The sequence below is a fragment of the Lolium perenne genome, chromosome 3 (genome assembly GCF_019359855.2).
Source record: "Lolium perenne isolate Kyuss_39 chromosome 3, Kyuss_2.0, whole genome shotgun sequence".
In the NCBI taxonomy this organism is placed as follows: Eukaryota; Viridiplantae; Streptophyta; class Magnoliopsida; order Poales; family Poaceae; genus Lolium; species Lolium perenne.
The window spans coordinates 333,749,807-333,757,723 of NC_067246.2; the positions used below are offsets into that span (position 1 = coordinate 333,749,807).

Here is a 7,917-nt window from a genome sequence, read left to right on the forward strand (position 1 = left end):
GTAATCCAACTGCATCTATGACTAATAATCCACCCTCGGGATATCATCCGAACAACTTTGGGTATTAAGTTGCAAGCAACAAATTATTGCATTAAGTAAAGTGTGTAAAGTAAACAATAGAATTATTCTTGGATAAAACATTGTTGCTTTATCCATATTAGCAACAACACATCTACAAGTTTAAGAGTTACTGTCACTCTCCCAGATTACTAGAGGTATGAACCCACTATCGTGCATAAATACTCCCCCTTGGAGTCACAAGCACATACTTCCTCCGTTCTTTTTTAATTGACTCAAATTTAGTACAAAGTTGTACTAAATCTGAGTCAATTAAAAGAGAACGGAGGGAGTACTTGGCTAGAGCATCTACTAGCAACGGAGAGCATGCAAGATCACAAATAACATATAAGCAGGTCTATAATCAACTCAATCATAGTATTTAGTATTCATTGGATCCCAGCAAACACAACATGTAGCATTGCATAAAGATGATCTTGATCATGATATGCATCTCACAAGATCTAAACATGAATCATATGGAGGAGAAGACAACCATCTAGCTACTGCTATGGACCCGTAGTCCAGAGATGAACTACTCATGCATCACTTCGTAGGTGGGCATGGTGATGAAGAGGCCTCCGGTGATGATCTCCCTCTCTGGCAGGGTGCCGGGAAGAGCTTCAGAACCCTCCCGAGCTAGGGTCGATGATGGTGGCGGCTATGGAACTTTTCATGGATGGAGGCTCGGATGTTTAGGTTTTTCCCGAGGATGTGAATTTATGGGCGAAAGAGTGATGTCGGTGGGCGCCCGAGGGGCCCACACCATACCTAGGCGCGGCCAGGGGTTGGGCCACGCCTAGGGGTGGTGTGGCTAAATCCTGGCTCTTCTCCGTCTCCCCTTTGGACTCCGTCTTCATGACAACAAAATAGGAACTCCGGCTTTTGTTTCGTCCAATTCCGAGCATATTTCCAGAACAACTTTTCCGAAATACAAGAACAACAGAAAACATGAACTGGCACTGTGGCATCTTGTTAATAGGTTAGTTCCAGAAAATGTATAAAAATGTCACGAAGTGTAAACAAAACATATTGAAATTGATGTAAAACAAGCATGAAGCATAAAAAAATTATAGATACGTTTGCAACGTATCACCTTGCTGCTCCACCTCCATGGCGCCTTGCTGCTTCACCTCCATGGCGCCTTGCTGCTCCACCTCCATGGCTGTTGTGGGAAGAGAAGGAAATGGCTGAAGTTTCTTTTATACTCTAAGGAAGAGGAGGCGGCCAATTTGTACATGCAAAAAACTGAAACCATTTCACATGGAGGAAAAGGAGGTGAAGCATGCGAAAAAATGAAACCCCTTTCTCTCCCTCACGCATGCCCTGGTTACTCTCCCTCTCTTTAATTTTCCAAGTGCTATTTACTCCCACATTAAATACAATTATGCCTAGCAGGCAAGGGTTATGGGACAAATAACTTTCGGGATTCTTCCTTGAGAACTAGGACAGAGGGAGTATCATTGTTTGATGATAAATGAATAACAATATGAACATTATTGTATGCTTTTAGACCTCTGGCTAGCCAAAAAGATAAAAATGTATTCTCATGCAAGCTTAGACTTGTATCCATATCAATTCAACCCAACCATCCACCATACCTACCCACATAACACTTGTTATTCAAAGTGTAATATGTGTTTTATGCCTCCAATTGCTTCAAAATATTCTTTTTGTGTAATTTCAAGCTTACGGGAAAGTAAGGCATGGAAGGAAAAAACACCACGATGGAAGTTGTGGGTTTAACAAATTATAAGCAATGATCTAGGTAGGAACCATGTTGTCATGGGGAACACCTTTCAACATTTCACCTATCTTTGAGTTGATCATCGTTTTTTGTTACTTGATAGCCTTCTCGGGCGAAATAAAGGGGGTCATCACAAAGGACTAGAGTATGCATATATGTTATAGAAGAGCATTGGGCTGGCAACCAAAGCCATGCCTAATCATGGTGGAAGTTTTAGCATGGGCATCCTCAATAGAATTTATAAAAAAAGAAAAGAAAAGAAAAATAAAGAAACAAGTTTTTAGTAGGAGTAGGAGAAAAGAAAAGAAGTAAGAAAAAGTTTTTTTAGGGAGGATGCCCATTTGTCTGTTGTCTTGTCTTCCCTGTACATATGCCCTATATAAGTGAGGTTAAAAAAATCTTCTTGGGTCCTTTGTACAAGAGGCATGGAGGTACCCCTTTGTGATACTCGATTAAAACAATATGCTGAGAGGTCTGTGATAATCTGAAGTTGAGTAGCACGATGTGTGGCTTGATAATGGCTAAAGGGCATGATGCACTTACTTATAAGAGGTCAAACACATGAACCTTGTGTATCTCTAAATAAAGTAACAAATAGATACATGTAACCCCATCCTTATGATTACTAGCAGTGATCGGCGCGGCGGCACGCCGCGCCATATGGTGGTTGACTAATGAAAAAATTTGACGATGATAAATGGTGGTAAATGTTCCTGAACTTTCAATGTGTTTGAATAATGAAGTTAATGTTTTTATCCTTGTAGAGTTGCGTTTGCTTCGATTTTTTTAAGAACTCAGCCATTGTGTTGTCTTTCTTTTGTATGATAAATAAATACTCGGCTAGTAGTTTTATTTGCTTGGATGTGAATCTGTCCAGATTGTCATTTAGCTGTGGACTAATATTGGCGTATGTCTCAAAAACGAAGGTGGGAGCGAGTCTTAACGGATTGACTCTTAACGGATTGACTGTGTGATAAAGTAGTTTCATTTACTTGCATGGAGTCTTTACAGCAGCCTGTGAAACAGCTCTGGTGAACATGGCGATGACTTGATGCAGCTCATCTGTCATACCAAACAGACAATCCAAATACTGTTATGAGTATATCCATTTGAAATGGAGTTCAGAAAAGGCATCATGAAAATTCATACAACAACAAAAATTATCCACCTGTACTACATGCTTTTCTTCCTAGCAAAGAACTGCATACAAAAATAGTGACAATATGTATACATATGCTTAGCATGTCGCTGAGAATATATTATTAGGTATGCTCAACATAAAAGCAGAGCACTGTTATGGAATTGACGCATGATTTAGTGTCCAAGGAAATACCGATCAAAACCAACATTCGAACATATATGGCTTATTTTCCAAGGAATTTATGCATGCTCATCTGGGTTATGCAGCTTTCGTCTACGCATGGTTTGGTCTAGAAAGATAAGTATATATATCGGGCATGCTCTAAATTTATAACTCATTTTCTGCATTTAATGTAAATAGTATTACCCATGACCGAAAAATCAAATTCCTAAGAAGATCTCATTGCAAGTTTGAGAAAGAAAACAAAATACTGCTTCGAGATACAAATACTCCCTACCATGTCTTCTTTACATGCATATATGGCTCATGTTTACGTAGTACCGATTCAGAAATATCCTCCTGTTTTCAACTCAATGTAACTTAGGGAAAAGAATGTAGATCTCCAACATTGATAGGAGGCCCCAACAATGCAAGCAGGCCCCTTACTCTTCCTCCAGAAGTCTGAGCATTGATCTCTTCAAACTATAAGCGAGAAGCTCAATTAACTCTCCTTCCTCTTGATGTTCAAAAAAATGTTGGTTGTAGACCATGATTCCATTAGTTTGACAGGTTCAGAACCCGAGGGAAAACACCTGACATAATGCATAACTATAATGACAGAGTAGAACAAACTTGACAGCAAAACATATGCACTTGCTATTCACACCTAGCTGATATTATCATATTAACATGTGCCTGACGAACATAAGTGGAGGCCCCAAAATTATCCATTCGTCAAAATCAAGACATATCACTACAAGAATAAACAAACTAATCAAACGTGAAAAAGACTTACAAACCTTTCATATTTCTCAACCTACAAAAAGATGAGGGCAACTATCCTGTGATGTTGTTTGCAGAAATGCATTTGGAAGAGAAAATTAATAAAAAATCACGAAACTTCAGATTATCCATTGCTATCACGAAATAACAAATTGAACCAGTGTCTCAATGAAGTAAAAAAACATGAAATTTACAAATATGACCAGTAATGCAAGCCTTATGTTGAGGACAAATATATTAGCATCCATGATTATTTTATCAAAAAATTCAAAATAGCAATGGAGGTAGTACCTGATGCCCAAGTCTTTGCAAGGATCTATCTTTACATGGGGAAGGAACAAAAACCCTAGATGGTACAGTAAAATCTATATTTTAATCTCATTGGAAATCGAAGCTCTCAAGTAAAATGCAATCACAAGCATAGGTCTGCCCATTAAGCATTGACTCAGATGTTAAAACAGGAATAATGCAAGCAAGGATACAGAGAGGTAAAATGAATACGTGGCTTTTAATTCGCAAATCTAAATGCACTAAATCCACAACCATAGTAAAACATATATACTCCATTCCAGCATGTGTAAAAGGAAATTCTTTGACTAAAAAAAGTACGCAAGTATTTAAATTGCTTCAATATAAAGACTGAAATATGAAGAAACGCAAGTCAGCAAAGTTTCTATGGACTAAATCACATTTCATGATAAAATGTCAGTTTTATGTAAAACAGCAATTAATGTATGAAATGGAAAGTCCCAGGTGACTAAACATGCGAGCATACTGAACATCAATATTATATTGATAAAACACATATTTTCTACCTCCCAGTCCGAGACATAAAAAAAATGGACCAATATATGCACATCATCATAAACATTCCCTGATCTTTGATTTGGCTAACTTTCCTCCAATCTCGTATTAAACCTGCAGTTTGATGCAAGTATATAATAATCATGCTTGCAATAAATCACTTATATGTAGACACTTTGGAGAAGCGTCCCTTTCTATTGCAAGGAAAATTGTTAATCCCAAAAATATGTTTCCAAACATAACAATCTTGTTGCCACTCCCTACATCATCTGATCTATGCAACGAACAATATCTCTTCCAATTATCCCATAATGGAATGCCAGGTTCTTAAATAGGGCGCACTTGGGTCATTTCATTCAGCAAACAATTTATCTCATACATCCCTTTATTTTCGCAGCTTGTTGTCATTTACTCAGTAGTCAGTCTTTTTCTCTACAAAATGATAATTAATTAAATAAAACAACAAAAAGCAGGAAAAGAGATAAGAAGAACAGAAAATCAGTATGGCACTAAGAGAAGTGGTAACTCTAATGAGCTGAGTGTTGCATATAAATGGGATATGGTGCTAAAAAAAATGCATGTCAAGACAGGTCACCCAGTTTGGTAACTATTCACAGATGAACAGAATGAGCAATTTGCGAAGGGTCTTCTCTTGATTCCTTCTATCTATACTAACAAACAGAAGAACATCAACTAAACACCTGCAATCTATACATATTTGCATACCCTAAAGAAAAAAGTATCACCCATTCCTCCTCCCATGGGAAATCATAAGTAAAATAGACTCATCAGACAAAGTGAAACTACCCTATCAAAGTTTTTCATTCGTTTAGTACCATGTGTAAGTAGAAGCAGTGTTGTATACCCAATAATAAGTAAATGGGGAAAATAGATGTAATGCTCATGTTTATTAATAAATACCTCATGGTCTACAACGATGAAATCTAGCTCATATATGTTTTGTTGTGTGTTTGCTGATCTATGCATTCCCAGATATATGAAACATGCACATGGACCTTCCGTTAATAAGATCGAGGCGATGCGTCTTTGAGCAGCAAAAGTTTCATGTCTTTCTTCTGTCCTACATGTGATTGAAAATATCCAGTGTAGATTTGAGTGGCATACCAAGGACTAAAAAGAACGACAAAATTCCCAAAAGGATTCAATTTCTAGTGGAAAATGTAGAGAAAAAGGAACTAAAATACAGAAAACAACAAAGCAGAGGATGGTGAAGGTGCATAATCTACTGCAATCTGCACGTATATGGGGGTATTCAGTAAATAATGGTGGATGTATGAATGATTCAGAGGGGAATCTGAATAAAGTAGGCATCATATTATTTCACAATACACAATTACTGATTCGAATAGGTCAATTCACCTGTCAACATAAAGCAAGAAAACAAATGAATAGTACAAAAGGGAGATAGTGGGGAAAAAAGATGCATTGAACTTACAGGACCCAATTTGCTAGGTTATCAACTTCTAATTCTTTATTAGATTTAGGAAGAACACCAGATCACATAAAACCGATGCATGTAGTGCCAAAGAAGATAATTTTACGAAACCAAAAAAATCTCCTAAATTGTTTCTTTGAAGGGATATCACAATGCAACAGAAGAATTAAAATGTCAAAAGCCTGAAGCCTTTATCAATATCATGAACTTGTAGCAAGAGATAGTCAACTGATATTTGTGATTTCCAACAGCAATCCCAATCATACTCTGCAGCCCTCTATGTAGAACATCACTAATACTTTGCAATATGCGAGGGAAAATGCTTACAATTATCAAGCTCTTCAAATACTAAGTTGTGAAACATCTGCAAAATTAAGGAAAGCCTAGAAAACAGTCATGCCGGAGCAACGGACTCGTAGACCAGATTGGATAAGAACGGACCTGCAGCTTTCAAAGGCAGCCATCTGTGAGCTCGAGAAGACGAATTAGCTCACTCCAACACCGGAGTTCGCGCACCGGTGGTCATCGGGCTGGTTGTCATGTCGATGTCGTGCTCCACATGATCGTGGAGCCGCCGCGAAGCTCATGTGACTGGGCTGCTGTGGAGCCACGGGTGACACGAAGATGTAGTTTTCTCTGCTGAAAGCAAACAGGTCATACACACAATGAAAAGAAGAGGAAGTGGAGCCAAGAAGATCAGCAGGCAGGCAATCTGCTAATCTTACCACATTGACTGCTTCGTGGCACACTCGCGTTTCTTAATCGTGACAGGAGCCGGCAATCTGCTAATCTGGAACATGGGTTGTAGCAGGAAGCATGAACGACGGTTCCGCTCAAGCCCTCCACAGCACCCTCAGTGAAAACCATTCCCTACACCGTCCTTGGTCTCCTCTCCAGGAACGGTGGTAGCGCCCGCCGCTGCCTTGGTTCGCTTCTCGTGGCCCGGCCACTTCAGCCCAAGGAGAAGGCGTCGCGACACCAGAAACCGGCGGAGGCGGCTCCCAGCGCGAGCCGCACGGCGGCCCTCAGCAAAGCCGCGGATCCAAGCGGCGCGGACTTCCCGCTATAGGGCCGCATTAGACGGCGGCGCGCGACGGACCGGAGAAGGCGGCTCCCAGCGCGAGGCATATGGCGACCCTCGGCCAAGCCGCGATTCCCAGCAGCGCGGATTCCGCAACAGGGCCGCCTAAGGTAGCGATGTCGGTGGCGATTGACGACCTTCTCCCGGCGACCGTGGCACCTCTCGGCCTAGCTCCCTCTGACGCAAGGCGAACGCCCCGGCGCTGCTCCTCCCTGCACAGACCCCGCCCAGGAGGAGCTCAATGGGCAATGCGAACGCGCAACAGCCTATGAGACGGAGGGAGGAGAAGGCATGGCCGATGCGGGGAGCGCCCGTGGTCCTCCCGCCGCCGTTCGCCGTCGGACCCCGGCTGCGCGGGCCATGGTGGGGCTGGTGGCAACACCACGACTGCGACATGCCCTCTGCACCGTTCACTGGCAAGCCTGCACCACCACAGCCCACCACGCCGCCGAGCCAGAGCCAGACACCCACGTCACAGCCGCCAGCCAGAGGGAGTCCAGGACAGGTGGAGCGATCGGGAGGGGAAGATTTCGGGCCGGCCACCCAGCGACCGCCAATCCTTGATCCCCGAGATGACCATCCGGCCACGGCGAGGGGAGCTAGGCCAGCGGCACAATAAAGCCTTGGTCGGGGGAATGAGGCGGGGAGGAGCTCAGACGGTCAGGCGGAGGAGGCCGGCAACCAAAACC

The 7,917-nt window shown here is 41.8% G+C and overlaps 1 long non-coding RNA gene across 3 annotated transcripts; it reads right to left on the reverse strand.

Annotated features, from left to right (window-relative positions):
• Positions 1-3,363: 3,363 nt before the first annotated feature.
• Positions 3,364-7,917, reverse strand: LOC127345862 (uncharacterized). 3 transcript variants are annotated; one of them, XR_007879051.2, is made up of 3 exons: positions 6,873-7,917; positions 6,589-6,783; positions 3,364-5,772 (listed from the first exon to the last, which is right to left on the reverse strand). It is a non-coding gene; the product is annotated as an uncharacterized lncRNA (long non-coding RNA). The 3 variants fall into 3 exon arrangements; XR_007879049.2 differs by having other exon boundaries at positions 3,364-6,783; XR_007879050.2 differs by having other exon boundaries at positions 3,364-6,786.